Below are 26,410 nucleotides of genomic sequence, written 5' to 3'. Positions count from 1 at the left end.
GTTTACGCTTTGAAGTTTATGTTTTATTTGGTGATCTACAATGCCTTACCAAATTATGTCATTTTGGTCACTTTTAAGTGCATGTATATAATGTTCTTTTGGTATGGTTGTAATGGCTTGATAATGGTCATTTGTGATATGTTTGGTAGTTAATTGAACTAGGCTATTATGCTTAGAAATATGGAAATTTTGACATGTTTAGGTAAATGATGTTTGGATGCAATTGTGGTTCCTTTTTATGTCATATTGGTTAGGTGAATTAGGTTGTTAAAAATGGTATCATTATGTGTATTTGAGTGATGCTTAAGTCCCTTGAAACTGTGCACAAGTGGATTGGTTAGTTATGCATGAATTGGTTATGAAATGGCTCGATTTTAGGTAAATTTTGGGTCCACACGGCCTGAGACATGAGCTGTCACACGACCGTCTAACACACAGGACCTGGAGACACGACCATGTGTCATTTTAGATTTCTTAGTGTTCCAAGTTAGTGAGTAACACGGCCTACCACACGGCCTGGAAAAGACGGCCTAGGGTGATATCACACAGCCTAGGGTGACATCACATGGCCTAGAGTGATAGGGTGATATCACACGGCCGTGTGACCCCTGTTTTCCAATTTTTGCAACTTTTTCTTAAACTTTCAGTTTGTTTCAAATTAGTCCCAAATTGCTTCTAAGCTATTTTTAGGGCCTCAAAGGCTCGTTTAGGGACAAAATGCATGTCATTGAATGATTTATACTATGTTTAATTTATTTAAATGTTATGATGTTAATTGCTTACTAATTTTTATAGTAATGCTCCGTAACCCTAATTCGGCGACAGAGACGGGTTAGGGGTGTTACATCTGGTCCTTCCTATTTGTCTCTACGGCCTTTTCTAGGATGCATTTCAATTCTCAGTTTGACATTTCAACTTGACCAATAGTTTGACGATGATATGGGGTAGTTGTTCTATAACGAACACCATATTTCTTAAGGATATTATCAAATTGAGTGTTACAAAAAAGTGTACCCCTATTGCTAATGATTGCTCTAGGTGTTCCAAAATGAGAGAAAAGTTTTTTAAGAAATCTGACTAGCACCCAAGCATCATTAGTTGGTAAAGCTTGAGCTTCAACCCATTTCAACACATAATCTACCGCTACCCGTATGTATTTATTACCATAAGAACAAGGAAACAGACCCATGAAATCAATACCCTAAATGTCAAAAATTTTGTAAGAAAGCATGTAACTTTGAGGTATTTCATCACATTTGGAAATATTATCTATCCTGTGGTATCTATCACAAGCAGAAACATATTTTTTAGCATCTTTAAACAATGTGGGCAAATAAAAACCTGATTTAATGACTTTATTTTTTGTTCTAATCCCACTGTAGCATCTTCTCGTTGGTCCCGAATGACAACGCTCCAAAATTTATTCCTTTCTACTACCATAACATGCCTTTGAATCACCTGATTTGCACACACAAGAAAAAGAAAATGATCCTCCCAAAAATAGTTTTTCACATCAGCAAGGAATCACTTCTTTTGATGATGAGTTAAACCTTTTGGTAAAGCATTAGCAACCAAGTAATTCACAATATTTGCAAATAATTGGCCTTTAGAAACAATTATAGCAAAGAGTCGTTCTTTAGGAAATCAGTCATTTACCACATCTTCATTAGGCTTCTCAAGATGCGGATTCTCGAGCCTTGAGAGATGGTCTGCTGCAAGATTTTCAGCTCATTTCTTGTCTCTAATCTCCAAATCGAATTCCTATAGCAAAAAAATTCACCTTATAAGTCGAGGTTTTACATCTGGTTTAGTAAAAAGGTAGCGAAGAGAGGAGTGGTCAGTGTACACAATAACTTTAGACAATATTAAATAAGGTCTAAATTTATCAAATGCAAAAACCATAGCTAGTAATTCTTTTTTTGTAGTGATGTAATTCTCTTATGCGTCTGTTAAAGTCTTGCTAGCATAATAGATCGGTTGGAAGTGCTTATCTCTCTGTTGCCTAAGGACTGCACCTACTGCAAAATCACTTGCATCACACATTAGTTCAAAGTGTAAATTCCAATCAGGCGCAACCATAATCGGGGCATTGACTAATTTTTCCTTAAGAACATTAAATGCCTCTAAACATTCCTTACTGAAATTAAATGACACATATTTTTCTAACAAATTACTTAAAGGCTTCACTATTTTAGAAAAATCTTTAATAAATCATCTGTAGAACCCATTATGGCCTAAGAAACTTTTGATAGCCTTAACTGAATTAGGGGGAGGTAGTTTTTCGAATGTTTCAATTTTTTCTCTATCAAGCTCAATTCATTTACTAGAAATTTTGCGACCCAAAACAATCCTTCCTGAACCATGAAGTGACATTTTTCCCAATCAAGCACAGAGTTCATTTCCTCACATCTCATTAAAACTCGTTTTAAATTTTTGATGCAAAGATGGAAAAAATTATGGAATACCGAGAAGTCGTCTATAAATACCTTCATAATGTCTTCCATGAGTTCATCAAAGATGGCTAACATGAAACACTGAAAAGTAGCAGGGGCATTATATAATCCAAAAGACATTCCTCGGTAAGCAAACGTACGATATGGACATGTAAATGTCATTTTTTCTTGATCTTCAAGAACTATCGGGATTTTAAAGCAACCAGAAAGTCCATCTAAAAAGCAGTAGTGAATGTGACCAGATAACCTCTCCAACATTTGATCCACGAACGATAGATAAAAATGGTCTCTCCTTCTAGCATCGTTCAGCTTTTTGTAGTCAATACAAACTCTACATCCTGTAAGTGTTCTTTTTGGAATCAACTTATTTTTCTCATTAGCCACAACAGTCATGCCTCCTTTCTTAGGAATAACCTGCACATGACTCACCCAAGTACTATTAGATATAAGATAAATAACTCTAACATCTAAAAGTTTAATTACCTTAGCATTGACAACTTTCTTCATGTTGGGATTTAACCTCCTTTGAGCCTGCACACATGGCTTATACTCACTTTCCATTAAGATCTTATGGGTGCAACAAGAAGGACTAATCCCTCTAATATCAGAAATTTTCTAGGCTATAGCTCTTTTGTGTTCTTTCAGTACTTGCAATAACTCATCCTTCTAATTCGGCTTTAAGTCTAATGCAATAATCACTGGCAGTGTAGAATTATTTCCAAGGAATGCATACTCCAAATGATTCGGTAATTGCTTCAACTCCAACTTGAGAGGTTCTTCAATAGAGGGTTTCAACTTCAATTCTTTACTTACCTCAATGGCCTCAAAATCTTTCTGTCTTAGTAGAGACTCATTAGCATCCAGATTAATTTTCATTTCACTTATCACAAAATTATCTCCATCGACCTCTTCACCTTGAACAATTAACAATTCCAATGTGTCTTTATGAACAATTTCCTTCAATGAATCTTAATAGCATGATCAATAGAATCAATAAAATAATAGGAATCATCTGGATCACTAGAAAGTCATATGGCATCAAATATTTGAAAAATGATTTCATCATCACCTACCCTAAGCAGAAGTTTACCATTACCCACATCAATAATAGCTCTAGCAATGGCTAAAAAGGGTCGTCCTAAAAGTAAAGGCACCTCAATATCATTATCCATGTCAAGTATAACAAAATTAATAGGGAATATGTATTTATCTACTTTCACAAGTACATCTTCAATAATTCCCCTAGTATATTTAATAGATCTGTCAACTAATTGAATACTCATCCTATTGGGTTTTGCTTCCCCAAGACCAAGTTGCTTGAACATTTTATAAGGCATTAAATTAATACTAGCACCCAAATCAGCCAATACTTTTTCAACGTTTAAACTACCAATAAAACAAGGGATAGTAAAACTTCCTCGATCTTTTAACTTAGTGGGTAGTTTGTTTTGGAGAATGGCCCAGAACTCCTCGTCTAGTTCCACAATGGATAGCTATTCTAACTTCCTTTGATTTGTTAACAGCTCCTCTAAAAATTTTGCATATTTAGGCATCTGCAAAATAGCTTCAACAAAAGGTAAGTTAATATGTAATTGTTTAAAAATTTAAAGAAATTTACCAAATTGTTCATCCATGCAGTCTTTCTTCAACTTTGTCAGATATGGAATTGGTGGTTTGTATTCTTTAAGTACCGGTGTTTGAATTTTTTTCAATTTCTTCCACCGTATCATATTTCTCATTAGTTTCTTGTTTCAACTTCTTTTCCAGTTTAGACAACACTTTCTCACTCCTTATCGTAACTACTTTTACATGCTCTATTGGGTTGGGTTCAATGTTACTAGGTAAGCTACCTTGTTGTCTCTCCGAAACTAGTTTAGCAAGTTGTCTAATCTAATTTTCAAGTCCCTAAATTGATGCTTGTTGATTTTTTAGAGTTGTTTCAATGTTTTGAAAGTGAGTGTGGGATACCAAAATAAGTTTAGCTAACATCTACTCAAGGTTTGATTTCTTTTCTTGCTTATAAGGTTGCTTAAAACTCGGAGGGATTGTGACATTTAATTTCCTTGACCACCCCAAGAAAAATTTGGATGATTCATCCATCCTGGATTATAACTACTACTATAGGCATTATTTTGAGGTCTAGAATTATTACCCATAAAATTGATTTGCTCATGCTCCATTTTAGACTTTAAGAGTGAATATTTTGAATTAATCATCCCTGCTCCATTTGCATCACTGGATTCACCTACTTAGGAAATTCAAACCATTAATTTTCTTACCAAGAGCTTCAATCTGATTTGCCAACATAGAAACTGCATCAATATCAAAAACTCAGGATACCTTAGTAGGTTTTACTCTTTTAACTTGCCACTGATAATTATTCAGTGTCATCTCCTCAATAAACTCTTAAGTTGCCTCAGGTGTTTTTGTTATTCAATGTTCCACAAGCTACTGCATCAATCATTTTTCTAGTCGAAGGGTTCAAACCATTGTAAAAAGTTTGAACTTGGAGCCACAAAGGTAGTCCATAGTGAGGACACCTTCTTAACAAATCCTTAAATCTCTCCTATGTATCATAAATAGTCTCAATATCAAATTGAACAAAAGAAGAGATATCATGACTTAAATTAGTTATTTTAGTTGACAGAAAATATTTCAACAAAAACTTCTCACTCATTGGATCCAAAGTCATGATAAAACCCTGTAGAAGTGAATTCAACCACTGTTTTGCCTTGCTCCTTAAAGAAAATGAGAACAACCATAAGCGTATGGCATCATCAATAACACCATTGATCTTGAAAGTGTCACAAATCTCTACAAAGTTAGCCAAATGAGCATTTGGATCTTCATCTTGCAACCCATCAAACTAAACATATTGTTGTACCATCTGAATTGTATTTGGCTTGATCTAAAAAATATTTACAGCAACTATAACTCTGACAATACTCGATTCAGCCCCAATCAGAGTAGGTTTGGCATAATCATACATAGTCCAAGGAGCCGGACATGCAAGAGGTTGCTGATTATTTTGATTATCATCCATCTCCACAGTAATGTCCTTTTGCTCTTGATCATCTATTAAAATCTACTAATCTTGCATTACTTCTATAACTTCTCTCTGATTTCTACGGGCAGTCCTTTCAATCTCACTGTAAAAAATTAACGGTTCCAATGAGTTTCCTCTAGTCATAAACCAAAAGAACCTGTCAGAATCAAACAAACAAAAAATTAAAATGTAAAAATTAAATAAAAAAATTAAAAAATAGCTAAATTAATAGAAATAAAGTTTTCCTAATATTTTAGTCCTCGGCAATGGCACCAAAAACTTAATGTCCACGAAGCCAACTTAAAATCTTACTAAGGCAAGTGCACCTATCCATTAATAGTATAGTTACGGTGAGCAAAAATATCGTTCCCACGAAGACTAAAAGTACTAGTAATTATCGCCTTTCTGTTATTTAACCGATAAATTCGAGTGATTGATTAAAAACTAAAATTAACTAAATTATTTAACTAGGAAAATGACAAAGAACAAATTAGGAAAATAATCGAGTAATAACTAAGAAGCAAAACAATAACCATGAAAGAATTCACTTGGATTTCATTTGTCATTATCAATCTAAATTGCACAATTTCTTTGCTTAGAATTTTGATCTATAGAGATACCTAAATTATGCTAATATATATTTTCAAGAATAAGAGCAACTAACTCTAGGTTGATTAATTGAGTTTTCTTTCTAATTAAATCCCCTATTATTGCACTAACTTGTTCTATGGATTCCTCTATTAGATTTGAATCTAATCCGATAGATTTATGTCATCTTATTTCTAGGATTACATGCAACTCCACTCAGTTACGCTAGATCTACTCTTAAACAAGGTCTATTCCTCCTCTGATTTAAGCACATAAAACATGGATTAATAATTCAAAAATATCAAACCAAGAATTAAGCACACATAATTGAGAACAAGATCAAAGTATTTATTGTGTAAAATAAAAATCAAAAGACAAAATTCATCATAAGGTTCATGTCCCTAGATATTTAGAAAATTAGTTCATGCTTGCAAATAAAAACATCCCAAAGATAGTATAACCAAAATAAATAAAGAAACTCATGATAATCTTCAAAGAAATCAACTTGGAGTCTTAAATGTTGATGGAAATTTGCTTCAGAATCGACTTCAATGGTGTTTTTCAAGTTCTTTTCTTAACTATCCTATGATGGCTCGCTCCTATCTTCTTTGTTTGACATATATATGTCTTAGAATGTCTGAAAAACCTAAAAATCACGTCTTTCCACTGTTTGGGGTCCAAATTTGTGAAATTGACACAGCCTGCCACATGTATCCTATGATGGCTCACTCCTATCTTCTTTTTTTGACATATATATGTCTTAGAATGTCTGAAAAACCTAAAAATCATGTCTTTCCACTGTTTGGGTCCAAATTTGTGAAATTGACACGGCCTGCCACATGGTCATATGACAGGCCGTGTGGAAGGGGTCAGCCTGTGTGGCCCTTGTACCTCGCTCTAATTTTCCAATTTTCACTCGTTTGTTGCTCCTTTTGCTCCCAAATACTCTCCTAAGTATAAAAACATGAAGTTAAAGGATTAGGAGCATAAAATTCATTATTTACATTGAATAATCACCCAAAAAATCATTAAGAATGAGGCTAAAACATGTTACTTTTAGCACCCATCATCTGTTAAGAAATTAATATGTGACAAAAAGATTTAGATATTTGGAAGGATCTTCAATTACTTAGATAAGGAAGATGTGAGTATGGTAAGGGCATGATAGTTAACGTATAATGGTTTGATAAAACTATAGTGGTATCCGTCAGAAGTAATGGTACAGAGGAATGCTTGGTGCACAGTAGTTCAAATATAAATGCAAAGTATTCATCAAGGTATTGTTGTCATAAAACTCACAAAGTAAATTTGTACTTACAAGGTTTGTTGATGTTTTTCTGGTATTTGGGATGAGACTTCGCTAGAAGGACTATACCAAGAGTGCACCTGAGTAACGGCGAAGTAGGATATTATGCATATAGTGGATTTGTGGCGTAGTTAGGAGTACGCCTCATGAGTGTGTTTTAAATAAACTTCTATTTTGTAAAGATCTATATCAAGTCTGATGTAACAAGTTATTTTATAATACTTCCTTTGTTTTCCTATGATAAGTTATCAATGAAAATGTTAATAATTAGAGAAATGAGAAATTGTGAACTGTTTTGTTAAATCGTTAACGATTTTATGTGGTAACATACGAGACTTGAACCCAGTGAATCGGATCAAGTTAGGGCGTTACACCTGCAATGATTCAAATAGATCCCTAGTACAGTAAGGTATTCAATAGTTTTCAACGAAGCAATTAAGCTATAGGTAATCCCTTTTTGCACTTAGAGGTCAAGCTAAGGAATGGCTGGAAGCATTACCATTGGCCACCATAACATCATAAGAAGAATTTGTACAGTTGGTTTTGTGGAGACTTGTACCTATGCCTACCATTCTGAGTACATATGAAGAATTGTTGAAATTTAAACAAAGCCTAGCAGAAACATTGGGAAAAGCTTGGGACTAATTCAAAATGATTCTTTGGAAAGTGTTTGGAGGAGGTGTTGATCTTGCAATCCAATTGCAACATATTTATGGGGGCTTAGATTACAATTGTCGACATTAGTTTGACATCATCGTAGGAGGAATTGTTTTGACTAAATCAACTCATGAAATAATTGTACTGGTGGAAAAAGTAAGCAGCAATGATCATACCTAGAGGAAGATCTAAGAGCCTGAACCAATAGATACGTTGATGACAATGACTGAGGCAGTTGTCTTTAAAATAGAGGGGAATAATTTAAGTGATGAACTAGTTGAATTAAGAGACAATGAGTCAGTAGATGATAACTCAAACACATCTGATCTGAGGGATATGATGGAAGAAGAGATGGAAGAAGAGGCAACAAGAAATCACCTAGAACAAATTTATCAGATAGACTGGTGGAAATAGTGCAAGGAACCATTGAACACAGAGGGTTCTTTCCTGAACAAGATGGTTCCATCAATTATTAAGCCACGAAACTTGGAATTGAAACAACTTCTGACACATCTGAAATATGGATATCTTAGGGAAAACAACACACTACCTATAATTATAACAGCTCATTTATCATTTAAACACGAAAAGGCACTGTTGGAAGTCCTAAAAGCACACAAAAGGGTAAGAATTGTTGATACAAAAGGAATTAACTCTATTTTTTGTCAACAGAAAATACAATTGGAAGAAGGCAAACAACCAGCGGTAGATGCACAACGGCAACTTAATCTAGCAACGAAGGAAGTAGTGAAAAAGTGTTGCGGAAGTGGTTGGACGCAAAACTTTTGTATCCGACAGCGAATGAGTGAGTCAACACAATACATTCCAAAGGAAGGTGGTCTAACAAAGTTAAAAAATGAAAAGAACGAACTCGTTCCAGCACGGACGGTAACAGGATGGAGAGCTTGTATTGATTATTGATAAGTCTCAATAATATAGACTTATGTCACATCTTTTTACTTAATATTTGAGCAAATTTTGAGTATATTGTTAGCAAATTATATGAATTTAATTCATGTTAAGACATTGAGCATGATTTTAGCAAGTTTTAAATTTTATTCATTTCTATAGTTAATTTTGAATAAAATTAAGTGATATCGCTACATGCTTAATAACGTGCTTAATATATTGCAGTGAGACTATGTAATTGACAAACATGGAAGCAAACTAAATGTCACACATGAACAAGTCATATGGATGACTAGACCATGATTGGGTTTTGAAATTTTAACTTGACCCAGTTGAACTTGGTTGCTGAAATGAAATCTAATTGTGTAATAAATTGGATCACAAAACCGTCCATCAAGGGGAAGAGAAGCCCAAATTCAGTAAGCATCAAGAGTAATCCAAAAGTCATGTTTTGGGAAAATTAAATTGAGGTCCTTATACTTGCAAAAAGATAAAAAATTATCACCCAATTTCCACCACCAAAATCGTCCAACCCATTCCATGAATTAGGGGAGAATAGGTCAACAAATCGACAACTTCCCAACCATGCATCCCACAATTCATGGTCGGGAATAGGAATGAGAAAATCAAGGGATTTTCAAGCAATCTTCAACAACCTCTCAAGCCCTCCATCCACTATAAATACCACATTTCACTTCACCATCCCTCATCCCCCGTTCATCTCTTAGTTTACATTGTCTCATCTCCTTTCTTCTCCTTTTCACGTATAAAGACATTCATTCTCCGTATTCCCCTTAGCTAGCAATTCCTTGATAAAATTCTCTCTAGGATAGCCACCTTGAGGAGCATTTTGCAAAGAAGTAATCACAGAGATCGGAGGAAGCCATCACGATTGGTTTGGAGAACCCACAAAATCATTAAGAGTTTTTCTTCCTTATTATCTATTTTTGCTCTCGTTATTCAACATGCTTGCAATTTGTTTTTTTGTTTTTTCAGTAACAATGATAGCTTAATTTTTTTTTGCTAGAATGATTACATTAATTTGACGAAGTTCATTTGATTCATGTTTATGATGTTCTGTGCCTCAATCGTTCATGCTTTCAATTAAACTTATGCATGTATTTCATTTATTAAAATGTGATTGAATGCATTAAAATTAGTTGATCAATCCTAGCCATATGATGATTAATGGATGCAATAATTGAAAGATGCATGCTTAATTTATATCATAATCCGATTAAATTAAAGGTTCGTAATAACTCGAGCGAGTTATATTACATTGCATAAATTTTAGATTTGTATGATCAAATTGTTTCAAACCTAACACGTCCCTGTTACTTTACATAAACTCTAAGAAACCCTTAGTTAAATATGATCATGATAGTATGCATATTTTTTAAGTATAAGATTTCGAAAGGACTTATAACTGGTTTCAAGTTAATGAAAGATCAAGTTGCCATGTAATATTTTTCAAAACATTGTAAAACATGAAGAAAGATGAATTGAGCCAAATGTTGTAATCGTTCTAGCTCATTCGTGTTATTCTTGTTGAAGCTTGTGAATTTGCTACTAGGCCATCCCATTGCATTATTCATCTCATTTGCATTTAAGTAAATTTGTATCTAGATAATTATTTTAATTTCACATCATTCACCCCAATTTATTATGTTTTCTGACCAACTTGTAAATTTTTAATTTTTCAAATTATTTATTAACATATACAGTCTCTGTGGAGACAATAACTCTTTTACTTACTTATTACTTGATAACAATTGTGTACACTTGCACAAACCTATGCGTTACAATTATAGGAAATTGAATGGTGCAACTAAGAAAGATCATTTCCTGCTTCTATTTATTGATTAGATGTTAGATAGATTGGCGAAAAAAGAGTGCTACTGCTTCCTGGATGGATATTCAGGATACCGCCAGATTCCAATACACCCAGGATAACGCTCTAGCTGTGCCCCTTTTTAATGCTGATGATGGGGATCGAGCTAGAAGGCAATACATTGTTCCCCTTTTTAATGAACTTAATTTTGAAATTAAGAGACTGGTGATTGAGGCATCATAGTTTGAATTGAAACCTATGATTTTTCAGATGCTTCAAACAATGGACCAATTTAGTGGAATACCCACAGAAGATCCACACCTTCACCTTCGATTATTCATGGAGGTGAGTGATTCCTTTAAGATAGCTGGTGTAACTGAAGACGCGTTGAGATTGAGGTTGTTTCCATACTCGTGACGAGATCGAGCATAAGCATGACTTAATCAATTGTCACCACATTCAATTTCAACATGACAAGAATTAGCTGAACACTTTCTGGTAAAGTATTTCCCACCTAGTAAAAATGCTAAGTTACGGAACGAGATCACGACTTTTCAACAAATGGATGAAGAGTCCCTATATGAGGTATGAGAAAGATTTAAGGAGCTACTACGTGGATGCCCTCACCACGGGATTCCACATTGCATCCAATTGGAGACATTTTATAATGGTCTTAACGCACACACAAGGTTGGTGGTAGGTGCTTCTATGATCTCTTGTTAAATTCTTATAATGAGGCTTACGAGATCATTGAGAGAATAGTTGGTAACAATTACCAATGATCGAAAAATTGAGCAACTTCAGGAAAATGAGTAGCTGGATTGCATGAAGTAGACGCCCTTACTTAACTTTTAGCTCAGGTATCTCCTATCTCTTCAATCTTGAAACAGTTTACGACTTGTAACGTAGGTTTGTGCAAGTGTACACAATCGTTATCAAGTAATAAGTAAGTATCGAGTTATCGTCTCCACAAGGAATGTATTTGTGCTAAGTCACTTAATTTTTAAAATTATATTAACAATTCGGTAATAAAAACACAATATAGTTGAGAAGTGGTGATTAAAATATATTAAACTAAATGCAATGGTCCCTAATGCAAATTATCCTAAGTATGCAAACTATATGAATGAAACAGATTTTAGTAAAATTAAACACAATTTGCAACAATTATAACATAAATAAACTATGATAATTACTTTAATCAAACTCAATTTATTATCAACATGCTTAATAACATTCGAAAAAACATTCCATGGCCACTCGATCTTTCATGAGTTTGGAAACCACATTAGGACTTTTCGAAATCCTTTACTTAGTAAATACACATTTTACTGATCCTTATTTACTAAAGGTTTCTTAGCATTCGTGTGAGGTAACAAGGACGTGTCAGGTTTGAAACAATTTAATCACACAAATCTAAAAACTATGCAGATAACAGAGCTTGGTCAGAGTTGTTATGCAACCTTCAATTTAATTGGGTCAGATCTAAATTGAGCATGCACATTCAATTATGTGTCCATTAGTCGTCGTCTGGTCAAGATCACTCAGCTAATTCAAGTGCATTTCAATCACGTATGAACCAAATACAGACTTGATTTTAATTGAAAACATGATCGATTGAGGCATAAACATTATAAGCATGAATCAAATAAATATTATTTAATCAAAGTAATCATCCTAGCTTAAATAAAATTAAGCTAACATTATTGTAAACAAGAACAAAGAACATATAGCAAACATCTTTATATTAAATTAAAGAAAAGGAAGATTAAACCTGATTCAGAGTGGCTGTTACCCAAGATTCTGACTGATGAGGCTCCTTCGTTCCTTTACGTTGCTCCTTTTCTGATGGCTCTCCAAGGTGGTCGACCAAAGGTTCTTTTAGAGGCTTAATTGCTAAAACCTCTATGAAGATATGATGCTAGGCGTGGGAATGGAAAAGGCTAAGAGAATTTAGAGAAAAGAGAGAAGAATGCTTGAGGGATGATGAATGAAGGAATGAGAGGGTCTTATTTATAGGTGAGGAGAGGGGGATAGTTTGCTAAAAATAGGAGTTTTCATCTTTTGAAGCATCTTCCATGGGTGGTCGGCCATAAATTGAGCAAGTTGAGCTGATTTTTCCTTGATTTTTGGTCAAATTGAGTGTCACAACAACTCAGTACTGAGACTCGGTCAAGTGCAAATCTTCAGGTAAATCTCTAATTTCTTCAACTCTTCAAGGACCTTGTGCAATTAAACGAAAGAGCGGGTTATGGACAGCCATGTGCAACCAAATTTTGGGGTTGACTTGGTCTCCAATTTGGACGGTTTTGTAATCCAACAAAGCTATCAGACTTGTCCAGAATAAATCAACAAATTAGAGGACCAAAGAATAAAATTTATCCAATTTAATTCATTAATTAAAAACCTAAATTATTAATGAAATATTTTAAAGTGAATTATTAAATATAATTTTATATTTTATTATTTAATTTAATCATGCATGGCCCACTTTATGTCTTAAAAATATCATATATTCAAATTAATATAAAATAAGCCATTTAACGCATGAAAACTATATAATAAAGCATAAAATCACATTTTAATAATTTCCATGTCCTAATTTCATATTTTCACAGATTTCATTAATTTATTAAACAATTACTTAGTTTTAAGAACGGGTTTAAGTAAAAAAGTGATAAATTTCCATGTCCTATATATTTTTTCGTTTACACACCTCCAAACTTAAATCATTGCTCGTCCCGAGTAATGTTTATGCACAGCATCAATCTTTGTCCCATAATCATGCATTAATAACTTCATGCTTATCGATCTTCTTTATCAACAAGTAATTCATATGCAAACATTCCTTAAGATTATACTAAGCTTCAAAATATGCCAACATGAATCATAGTTTGCATGTATGTCACAACCATAGATAACATTCTTCATTCAACATAGTTTCCTATCAATTAAGCAAACAATCACAAGGCTTATTTATGATCTTCATATGTTGAACTTAGGACTTCCTCTCTAATAATGTAGGTGACATAATCATCAAATCAATAGATCTTTTATAAGGTTGTAATGGGGCTGAGTTAAAGGTAGGGATTTTAAGAGATGGGACATTTCGGTTTTAAAAATCTTAACCTTTAACTTTGTCTTGGTTTTCTCGTAATCAAATCATTTTCTTTAAGTGAACCTTTGGAACACCCCCAAACTTATTTTGAACTCAAGATCATACATTTTTCCTTTTTGGAGACTGAGCAAACTTTTCTTCGCTTATTTTTTAAGCATGAGCACATACATCTTTATGAAAATTTCCTCAAATGTTGATTCCCAAGACAACTTTAGTTAAGATAGGTGCACCAAATTAGGATAATTTTAAAAAGATGGTAACTGGCTTATAATGTAGGTTCATTGCAAAAATAGGCTTGTAAGCTCAAAATTACAGTTTCAAGCGTCTAATATCATAGGGTTGGCTTGAAAAGGCTCAAACGGTCCAAAGAAATAGTGCCTATATCATTTTAGATTTTTATGTCCCCTAGGATTTCGCCTCAAGAAAGTTACTAAGTCAATTCTAAAGATATAAACCTTCATGCATCTCTAATCTCAAAAGAAGCTAAGTTTTCATGGCAAACATTACTAAGGCTAAGATCATACAAGCATTCCATTCTTCATGATAACATACTTTCACTTCGATAAAATCATCATTCATACTTGCATACAAAATATCTCAGTAACAAAAAAAAATCTCTAAACATTAATTTATTAAAACATACTTATTAAAGAAATAATTGAAGCATACTTGAAAAAAAATTTAAAAGTTTGAGCAATTTATTTGCCTTACCCCCTTTAAAAAGAAACAATGTCCTCATTGCAAGAACAAAGTAATGAATGAAAACTGAACATCAAGTAGGGTTGTAAAGAAAGAGAGGTGAGTCATTAAGACTACTTAAATACCAAGTCTTCCCTAATAACCCAATCCTAGACATGTTCATTGCCATTACCACATCACTTAGTCTTATTCTTTCTAAAGAAGTGGTAAGTTTGTTCATGCTTGCTATGTTTTATTTTGTAGAAATTAAATCCTAATTACGAAAAAAATAAATTCCTAAAGACCTAAAAATAATTAAATAAATGACAGGACAAGAATCCCACATATACTTTTCCCTTGTCTTCTTTAGCTCCATCTCCTTATTCCCTTGTCTTCTTTAGCTCTATCTTCGAACTTGCATCTCAATTGAGTCATCTCTAATTTTGCATATTTCCAATAAGTTTGTTGTTGATTGTGCATGAACTTGCACATATCCATTAAAATTGAGAACTCCAGTTTCCTTGAAGTACTTGCAGAAGTCGGCATGGGAGTTGTATATTATGGTTCAACACTTAGCTTGACTGGTTCTTCTTTTGGCTCAACCCTTGGTTCAGGAATGTTCGGTTCCTTATCGATTCTTCCTCTTCAGTGTCTGCGACTGAATTAGCTTTAGTTTCAGTTCCATCTATTGACTCCTCTATATCTGGCTCAGTTGGCTCTTCTTGCTCGCCTTGATTCAGTTCATGCACCCTCTCTACTAATCTTTCAAGATCATAATTTGTAATGCATCCTTGAACATAACACCCCTTCAGATTTGCTTGTGTTTTAACACGAGCCTTTAAGTAAAGTGAAGTGATTAATGATGGGAAATAAGCACTTCCTACCTTCTTTTTAGTACAATTGTGAATCTCCTTGAGGATAATTTTTCCAACATTAATGGATTTTTCTGTCAAAATTGCATCTAACAAAAGCATTCACTCCATCGAGATGGTGGAACTATGTGAGATAGGCATAAAGCTCTAGCGAACGAAATAAAACCATACCTTTGCTACTGGTTTTAAGTATTCTCTTCGACAAGAATGACTCCCATACTTTCTTATAATCCATTGGGATCCTGGATTTGTCACAACATCAAGCACTTGTTAAAGAAAATCCCAATTGATATTGTTCATCATAGGGTAGTACTCATCTTCTTCAACATCAGGTAAATTAAACAAATCATTGATGGACTTAGAAGTAAGAGGTACCTTTTTCTTTCGAACGATGACTTCAATAGCATCTTGCATAGTCAAACTAGCATAGAATTCTCGAACTAGTTCATCATTGGGAAGTGAACGAGCATCACAAAATCATTCCCATTTGAGAGCATTAATTTTGTTTCTAATTGGTATAAGGACAATCATCAAATCATTACTCTTTAAGTCAAAACCTTTTTTCGGCATCATAGGTTGATGCTTGAAGATTTAATCAAATCTCTCTTTCACTTCTTCATCGATCAAAATCGGTTTTCAGGAGTAGTCTTTGAAGATCTGGTTCTTTTTCTAGACATGGTATCTTTTCCCGAAAATTCGGCAAAGTTTCTGCAGAAAAGAGAAAAGAGAAATAAAAAGTGGGTAAAACTTGCTTCGAAAAAAAATCTTGCAACAGCAAGGATGGTGCAGCAGTGATGACGATATGCGTCAACAATGGTGGTGCTTTGGCAATCTCTTTGCGGTAGAAATAAGGAATTTTGGGAAAAAGGGAAGAGAACTAGGGTTTCTTCATGGATTTGAGGTTGACGGCACAAAAGGGAGATTTAGGAATTTTTAGGGTGTAAGCAAATTGCTTTGAGGGATATGAAAATTAGTAAAATGGAGAGGGGTTTATATAGGGAAAAATTAGGGCAACATGTAGCAAAAATTTAGCTAGATTAGGGTTACTTGGGCGGCAAGCAATGGGTGTGACAAAAAGGCATGGATTTTCCTCCTTTTTGCTTTCTTGGGCCTCAAACTCAGACTGTATCTTACTAAAAAATTGATTAGTACTTGGGCCAAATTTGAACCCCTTTATTAACATAAAATTTAAAATTTAAACAGAACAAATGAAATTTAAAATTTTCTTAATTAGAAAATTTCTTCTTAACAAATTACATTAAATTAATTCCCATGAAAGGTTGGAGGGTCATAATGGTCCCGCTTAAGTTCCAATCTCCTTAGACAAAATTAATTAAATGTTATAAGATAAGAAAATAAGTTCTAATTATTTATTTATTTACAAAATGAGTTCATAAAAATTAAGGGTCTGCTAATTTGAGCAAGGATTCAGTTCGCTCAACTTCACCATCCCAGTAGTGTTTGAGACGTTGACCATTAACTTTAAACGTACCTCCATAATTGTTGTATAATTCAATAGCTCCATAAGGATAAACTCGGTAGATGGTATAAGGTCCTTTCCATTAGGATTTAAGCTTCCCAGGATATAACTTCAACCTTGAACTAAACAAGAAAACCTTCTGACCTTCTTTAAACTCGCGAGGTTGTATATGACTATCATGCCATCTCTTTGATCTTTCTTTACACATTTTGGCATTCTCATAGGAAAACAACCTCAGCTCTTCCAACTCATCAAGTTGTAACATCCTTCTCTCACCAGCTTGCTTAAGATCAAAGATCAACTACTTCAAAGCCCAGTGATTGGCAACTGACATGCCTTTTCAAAGACTAACCGATAAGGAGTCATTCCTAACGGAGTCTTAAATGTTATTCGATAGGCCCAGAATGCATCATCGAGCCTTCGAGACCAATCTTTTCTGCTAGGGCGCACTACCTTTTCAAGGATACCTTTGATTTCGCGATTCACTCTTTCAACTGTCCCATTAGACTGGGGTGATAGGCAATAGCAATCTTGTGCTTCACATCATATTTTTCAAGCAACCACTTAAGCCATTTGTTCACAAAGTGAGAACCTTCATCACTAATAATAGCTCTTGGTGTCCCAAATCATGTAAACAGGTGCTTATGTAGGAATCGCATGACTACCTTAGCATCATTTGTAGGGTATGCTTCAGTTTCAACCCACTTGGATACACAGTCCACAACAACTAAGATGTATTTGTTCCCATACGAAGAAGGAAATGAGCCTAAGAAGTCAATGCCCCATGCTTCGAACAATTCAATCTCCAAAATGTTTGTCAAGGGCATCTCATTCCTCCTTGATATATTTCCAGTCCTTTGGCATTTATCACAGTTTTTCACATAAGCATAAGTATCTTTAAATAGTGTAGGCCAAAAGAAACCTGCTTGCAAAATCTTTATTGCAGTACGTGAAGCACCAAAGTGTCCCCCACTTTGTGATGAATGGTAATGACACAATATCTCAGCAATATCGCTTTTAGCTACACACTTTCGATTATATTATATGTACATTGTTTAAACAAAAACGGATCCTCCAAAAGATAATACCGACTATCATGAAGGAATCTTTTCCTTTGTTGGTATGTCATTTCTTAATTAGTACAAAAAAACAAACTAGGGTATTTCATGAATTCGATTTACCTCAAATAAGTGTTCATCTGGGAAATTCTCTTTGATAGGTACACATGACTGAGTTACCTCATCTTGTTCCAACCTCGACAGATGATCATCTATTTGATTTTTGACACATTTTTTGTCTTGGATCTTAAGGTCAAATTATTGGAGTAAAAGTATCCAACGAATTAGCCTTTGTTTTGCATCTTTCTTCCTGAGCAAGTATTTAATGGCCGCATGGTCAGTAAATACTGTAACTTTGGTACCTATAAGATATGAGCAGAATTTGTCAAAAGCAAAAACTATAGCAAAGAGTTTCATTTTGGTTACCGTATAATTGTGTTGGGCTCCCGTCAAAGTTCTACTTGCATAGTAAATAGGGTGAAACACTTTATTTCTTCTTTGACCTATCGCAGCTCCAACGGCATAGTCACTTGCATCGCACATCAAATCAATAGGTGAGTTCCAATCAGGTGTAACGATTATTGGGGCTGAGATTAACCACTTCTTGAACTCTTCAAAAGCTTCCAAACATGCTTTGTTGAAATCAAACATTGTATCTTTCTCTATCAACAAACATAACGATTTAGAAATTTTCGAGAAATCTTTGATAAATCTTCGATAAAAACCGGTATGGCCTAAGAAACTTCTGATTCCTTTCACATTCATTGGGGTCGGTAATCTTTCAATTACGTCCACATTTGCTTTATCAACTTCAATTCCTTTTATTGAGATCTTATGACCTAAGACAATCCCTTCCTTTACCATAAAATGACATTTTTCCCAATTAAGGACAAGATTCGTCTCTTCACATCTCTTCAGTACCTTAGCCAAATTACTCAAACAGATATCATAAGTGTTACCAAAAATAGAAAAATCATCCATGAAATCCTCAACAAAATTTTCAACCATATCAGTAAATATTGCCATCATGCATCGTTGAAAAGTTGCAGGTGCATTGCATAAACCAAAAGGCATTCGCCTAAAAGCAAACGTACCGTATGGACAAGTAAAGGTTGTTTTATGTTGGTCTTCCGAGGCTACAACTATTTGGTTATATCCCGAATAGCCATCTAAAAAATAATAAAATTCATTACCTGCCAGTCAATCTAACATTTGATCCATAAAAGGCAACGGAAAATGGTCATTCCGAGTGGCTTTGTTCAACTTTCTGTAATCAATACAGATTCTCCAATCGGTAACAGTTCTTGTTGGAATTAACTCATTATGCTCATTTTCAACAATCGTGATTCCACCTTTCTTCGGCACACACTACACCGGACTTACCCATGAACTATCAGAAATAGGATAGATGACTCCTGCACCTAATCATTTGATCACTTCCTTTCTCACAACTTCTTTCATAATAGGATTAAGCCTCCTTTTCCCATCAATTCGAGCTCTTTCACCTTCTTCTAAAATGATTTTATGCATGCAAAAAGAAGGGCTTATACCTCGAATATCAGCTATGGTCCAACCAATTGCTTTCTTAAATTTCTTTAGAACAACAATTAGTTGCTCCTCTTGATCTTTCGTCAGTTTCGCTGAAATAATCACAGGCAAAGTAGGACAATCACCTAAATAAATGTATTTCAAATGGGAAGCAAGTACCTTTAGTTCGAGTTTAGGTGGTCCTTCAATTGACAACTTGGGTTGCACAAATTCTCTAACTTCCAACTCCAACGGTTCAAACCCTGTGGACTGAATAAAATTTCCGATTAGCTTCCATCCAAGCCATGTTTTCTTCACCTTCTTCATCCTCCAAAGGGTCAAGATCTAAGGCTTTCTCCAATGGATCTTCTTCAAATTTGCTTTCCATAGAAACCAAGGTTTCTATCTCTTCCATAACTGAACACTCCTCTACCGGATCGGGAAATTTTATTGCTTTAAGAATGTTAAAAGTTATCTGATCGTTTTGAACTCGCATGGTAAGTTCTCATTTCTACACATCAATTAACGTTCTTTCCGTGGCTAAGAAAGGTCTCCCAAGGATGATCGACACTTCCTTGTCTGCTTCAAAATCTAAGACAATGAAATCAGTAGGAAAAATAAATTTATCGACTCTTACCAAAACATCCTCAATATTTCCTTCGGGATATGCTAAAGATCGATCCACTAGCTGAAGTGTTACAATTGTAGGTCTTACTTCACCTATCCCTAACATCTTGAAAATAGACTTAGGCATCAAGTTGATACTCGCTCCTAAGTCACACAAAGCTTTACCATAGTAAGATTCACCAATGTTATAGGGTATAGTAAAGCCTTCTAGGTCTTTCAATTTTGGTGGCAATTTGTTCTGCAGGAACGCACTGCACTCCTTTGTCAAGGCAACAATCTCATACTCACTCAGTTGTTTTTCTTGGACAATATATCCTTCATAAACTTCACATAATTCAGCATTTGTTCTAAAGCATCCACCAATAGAATATTGGTGTGTAACTGCTTCGGAACATCCAAAAACTTCTTGAATTGCACCTCCTATTTCTGCTTGTTTTGCTTCAATATTTGCGGATATGGAGGTGATGGAACTTTCGGTTGAACTGGACATCTGAATAGGTAAATCTGCATCCAAAGAAGATGTTAAAATATATGTATTCACTAATTCAGGGTTTACCTTGTCAGACTTTACAGATTCTGATTCCTTTGGTGTAGGAACTTCAACAGCTGGTTAATTCTTCTCAACGGACTTATCTTCGACATCAATCAATTGGGGTTCTAGAATTTTACCACTTTGCAATGCCACTACCTTGATATGTTCTTTACCCAAATTTCTTGGATTCTCAGTATCACTCGGCAAGGTTCCTTGTGGTCTATTACGTAGCTCCGTAGCTAATGGACCCATTTGGTTTTCCAAATTTTTCAATGTTGCTGCTTGGCTTTCGATCAAAGCATCATTCTTTGCCATGTACACTTTCAACAAGTTCTCCAAACTGTTTGATGCCTCAGCTTGAGGTGGTTTTGGAGCTTGCTGATTAAACCCTTGAGATTGGTTGGGTCTTTGCTGCAATATATTGTTATTCGGTCCATTTCCTTGGTTGCTTCAAGAAAATTTAGGATGATTACGCCATGAAGGATTGTAGATGTTGGACTGGGCTCCTTGTCCACTCCTATTTTGATATTGGTTCCCTTCACAGTACACTGACTCAGGATTTGATAGACAACTCTCAAAAGAATGACCTTCCCCACAGTACACACATGAAACTACTTTAAACAAACTTGGTGGCTGAGCTACAAAATTTTTAGTACTATTAGCGGTTAACTATTTTATCATAGAGGAAATAGACGATACCTGAGCTGATAACAAAGTGAGGGCGTCAATATCATGAACTTCAGCTACACATCTTCTTGAAGTTGTTCGATTTGTTGGACATTGATAGTTATTACTCACGATCCTCTCGATGATCTCATAAGCCTCATTATAAGACTTAGAGAAAATTGCACCATTCGCAGAAGCATCTACCATTAATCTTGTATTTGCATTGAGACCATTATAGAATGTCTCCAACTTGATACAATGAGGAATCCCATGATGAGGACACTTATGAAGTAACTCCTTGAATCACTCCCAAGCCTCATACAAAGACTCATCATCTAATTGTTGGAAACTTGTGATCTCATTCCTTAACTTAGTGTTTTTGTTAGGTGGGAAATACTTAACCAAAAATCTCTCTGCTAATTCTTACCATGTAAATATGGAACTTGGTTGCAATGAATTGAGCCATGCTCATGCTCGATCTCGCAACAATTACGGAAACAACTTCAAGCTCTGTGCGTCTTCAGTCACACCGGCTACCTTGAATGAATCACTCACCTCCATAAACAATCGAAGGTGAAGATGTGGATCTTCCGTGGGCATACCAATAAATTGGCCCACCATTTGTAGCATTTGAAACATCACTGGTTTTAATTCAAACTAGGTTGCCTCAATATTTGACCTTCTAATTCCTAGGTTTAACTCACTGAAAAGTGGTACAGCATATTGTCTGATGTATCGATCCCTATCATCGACAATGAGGATAGGATTTCGTACATGATCGGCTTCATTACCTTGGTCTTGATTCTGATTCCCAAGGCCCATCTCGACTTGTCTTTGAGCTATTCGTTCACGTCTTATTTGTCTGCAAGTTCACTTAATTTTAGGGTATACAGGAGTAAATCAATAATTCGATCTATGCTCATAAACACCTGAAAAGAAAATCACAAAAATTAAAAAGAATAAGTTAGTAATGTTAGAAATAAATCAAATTGAAAATAAATAATTTCACGAAAAAAAATTTACTATGGCAACAGTTGACAATCCTCGGCAGCGGTGCCAAAAACTTGTAACGCGTAGGTTTGTGCAAGTGTACACAATCGTTATCAAGTAATAAGTAAGTATCGAGTTATCGCCTCCATAGGGATTGTATTTGTGCTAAGTCACTTAATTTGTAAAATTATAGTAATAATTCGGTAAATGAAAACACAATATAGTTGAGAAGTGATTAAAATATATTAAACTAAATGCAATGATCCTTAATGCAAATTATCCTAAGTATGCAAACTATATGAATGAAATTGATTTTAGTAAAATTAAACACAATTTGCAACAATTATAACATAAATAAACTAGGATAGTTACTATAATCAAACTCAATTTATTATCAACATGCTTAATAACATTCGGAAAAACATTTCATGGCAACTCGATCTTTCATGAGTTTGGAAACCACATTAGGTCCTTTTGGAATCCTTTACTTAGTAAATATGCATTTTACTGATCCTTATTTACTAAGGGTTTCTTAGCATTCGTGTAAGGTAATATGGACATGTCAGATTTGAAATAATTTAATCACACAAATCTAAAAATTATGCGATAACAGAGCTTGGTCAGAGTTGTTATGCAACCTTCAATTTAATCAGGTCAGGATCTAAATTGAGCATGCACATTTCAATTATGTGTCCATTAGTCATCGTCTGTCAAGATTGCTCAACTAATTCAGGTGCATTTCAATCACGTATGAACGAAATACAAACTTGATTTTAATTGAAAACATGATCGATTGAGGCACAAACATTATAAGGATGAATCAAATAAATATTATTTACTCAAAGCAATTATCCTAGCTGAAATAAAATTAAGCTAACATTGTTGTAAATAAGAACAAAAAACACATAGAAAAATCTTTTTTAATTAAAGAAAAAGAATATTGAATCCAATATAGAGTGGTTGTCACCCAAGACTCTGACTGACGAGGCTCCTTCGTTCCTTTGCTTTGCTCCTTTGCTAATGGCTCTCCAAGGTGGCCGACCAAGGGTTCTTTAAGAGACTTAATTGCTAAAATCTCTATGAAGAGATGATGCTAGGCATAGGAATGGAAAAGGCTAAGAGAGAATGATGCTTGAGGGATGATAATGAAGGAATGAGAGGGTCTTATTTATAGGTAAGGAGAGGGGGATAGTTTGCTAAAAATAGGAGTTTTCATCTTTTGAAGCATCTTCCATGGGTGGTCGGCCATAAATTGAGCAAGTTGAGTTGATTTTTCCTTGATTTTTGGTCAATTTGAGTGTCACAACAACTCAGGACTGAGAGTCGGTCAAGTGCAAATCTTCAGGTAAATCTTTAATTTCTTCAACTCTTCAAGGACCTTGTGCGATTAAACCAAAGAGCGGGTTTATGGACAGCCATGTGCAACCAAATTTTAGGGTTGACTTGGTCTCCAATTTGGACGGTTTTGTAATCCAACAAAGCTATCAGACCTGTCCAGAATAAATCAACAAATTAGAGGACCAAAGAATAAAATTTATCCAATTTAATTCATTAATTAAAAACCCAAATTATTAATGAAATATTTTAAAGTGAATTATTAAATATAATTTTATATTTTATTATTTAATTTAATCATGCATGGCCCACTTTATGTCTTAAAAAATATAATATATTCAAATTAATATAAAATAAGTCATTTATTGAATGAAAACTATATAATAAAGCATAAAATCACATTTTAATAATTTCTATGTCCTAATTTCATATTTTCACATATTTCATTAATTTATTAAACAATTACTTAGTTTTAACAACATATTTAAGTAAAAGGTGATAAATTACATAGGAAAAATCCTATATATTTTTCCGCTTACTGGTAGAAATTTGGAACCTAAGGTAGTTGAGGTTGAGAATGAGCCTGCCAAGGAAGAAGAAAATTAACAGACAATTGAAATTCCTACACTAGAAAAGCCAAATGTTAAAAAGTCTGAAGAGGTAAAATCTAAACTAGTGAATTTTGATAAGCTAACTCCTTAAAATGAAAATACAATTCCTCAAAAAAGTTGTTCGATCCAAGCCAAAGTTCCAATACCTTCTTATCCTCAAAGATTCAAGCAACAAAAATAGAAGGTGCAATTCAAAAAGTTTTTGGATGCTTTAAAGCAGCTTCATATCAAAATACCATTGGTAGAAGCTTTACAACAGATGCCCAATTATGTCAAGTTCATGAACAAAATTTTGTCCAAGTAGAAGAGACTTAGTGAGTTCAATACTGTAGCATTAATGAAAGAGTTCAGTGAATTCTTACAAAACCAGCTACCTCCAAAAATGAAGGACACTAGAAGCTTTACTATACCCTGTAATATTGGAAAATCTTACTATGGTAAATTTTTATGTGATTTAGGAGCGAGCATCAACTTGACACCCAAATCTATATTCAAGATGTTAGGAATAGGTGAAGACTCACGAATATGATAGTCCAACTAGCAAATAGATCTTTAGCAGATGTTTTAGTACTGTAGATAAGTTTATTTTTCCTGTTGATTTTATTGTTTTAGATTTTGAAGCAGATAAGGAAGTGTTGATCATTATGGCAAGACATTTCCTAGCCACGGGAATAACATTAATAGATGTGCAAAAAGGTGAACTTACGATGAGAGTTCAAGATGACCAGGTAACATTTAATGTTAAAACGATGAAATTTCTCTATCCTATGGAGGAACGTTCAATGATAGAGGAGCTAGAAACCTTAGTTTCTATTGAATGGGAGAATAATTTTGTAGAATACCCATTGGAAAACACCTTAGGTTCTAAGCCACTAAAAGATGAAGAAGGTAATGAAAGTATGGCTTTGATGAAAGTCAATCCAAGGGACTATGTTCAACTAGCATGGTTTGAATCTTTGGAGTTAGAAGCTTGAGAATACACACAACCAAAGTTGTCAATCGAGGAACCACCGAAACTCAAACTTAATGTACTTCCCTCTCATTTGAAATATGTTTATTTGGGTAACAGTTCTACTTTTTCTATGATTATTTCATAAGAACTAACAAAACACTGAGAGGAGCAGCTGGTCGAAGTTTTAATGAAATTTAAAAAAGTGACTGGCTAGACCATAGCTGATATTCAATGAATAAGCCCATTCTTTTGTATGCACAAGATTATCCTAAAGGAGTGAGAAAGAGCTAGAATTGATGGGCAAAGGAGACTCAATCCTATCATGAAAGAGGTAGTTCGAAACGAAGTCATCAAATGGTTATATACGGGAATTATCTACCCCATCTCAGATAGTTCATGGGTAAGTCCAGCACAGTGTGTACCAAAGAACTGTGGAATCACAATTTTCGAGAATGAATGTAATGAGTTAATCTCGACAAGGACGGTCACAAGTTGGAGAATCTATATTAACTACAGAAAATTGAACAAAGCTACTCGTAAGGGTCATTTTTAGTTACCTTTTAATTGATCAGATGTTGGACCGACTGGTAGGTAACGAGTATTACTATTTCTTAGATGGATATTTAGGATATAACCAAATAGTTGTAGCCTCGGAAGGCCAACACAAAACAACTTTTACTTGCCCGTACCATACATTTGCTTTTAGGCGAATGCCTTTCAGTTTATGTAATGCACCTGCCACATTTCAACGATGCATGATGGCAATATTTACTGATATGGTAGAAAATTTTGTTGAAGTATTCATGGATGATTTTTCTATTTTTGGTAATACTTATGATGTTTGGTTGAGTAATATGTTTAAAGTACTGAAGAGATGCGAGGAGACAAATATTGCTCTTACCTGAGAGAAATGTTATTTTACGGTTAAGGAGGGAACTGTCTTAGGACACAAAATTTCCAGAAATGGGATTGAAGTTGATAAACCGAAGGTAGATGTAATTGAAAAATTACCACCACTAGTCTGTGTGAAAGGAGTTAAGAATTTTTTTAGGCCATACGGGTTTTTACTGAAGGTTTGTTAAAGATTTTTCAAAAATTCCCAAGCCTTTATGTATGCTATTAGAGAAAGACACCATTTTTTAGTTTAACAAAGCATGCTTGGAAGCATTTAAGG

General features: G+C 34.4%; 3 non-coding genes across 3 annotated transcripts; 2 read left to right on the top strand and 1 right to left on the bottom strand.

Moving 5' to 3' along the window:
* Positions 1–4,975: 4,975 nt before the first annotated feature.
* LOC128034245 (small nucleolar RNA R71) lies at positions 4,976–5,082 on the top strand. The gene has a single exon (XR_008190375.1). It is a non-coding gene; the product is annotated as a small nucleolar RNA R71 (small nucleolar RNA).
* A 6,237-nt stretch (positions 5,083–11,319) lies between these two features.
* On the bottom strand, positions 11,320–11,425 carry LOC128034281 (small nucleolar RNA R71). Its single transcript, XR_008190411.1, has one exon. It is a non-coding gene; the product is annotated as a small nucleolar RNA R71 (small nucleolar RNA).
* Positions 11,426–21,613: 10,188 nt separating this feature from the next.
* Positions 21,614–21,720, top strand: LOC128034422 (small nucleolar RNA R71). The gene has a single exon (XR_008190547.1). It is a non-coding gene; the product is annotated as a small nucleolar RNA R71 (small nucleolar RNA).
* Positions 21,721–26,410: the final 4,690 nt, after the last annotated feature.

The sequence above is a fragment of the Gossypium raimondii genome, chromosome 10 (genome assembly GCF_025698545.1).
Source record: "Gossypium raimondii isolate GPD5lz chromosome 10, ASM2569854v1, whole genome shotgun sequence".
NCBI lineage: Eukaryota > Viridiplantae > Streptophyta > Magnoliopsida > Malvales > Malvaceae > Gossypium > Gossypium raimondii.
The sequence above is the reverse complement of the archived record's forward strand: the minus strand, read 5'-3'. Positions and strand labels throughout refer to the sequence as shown.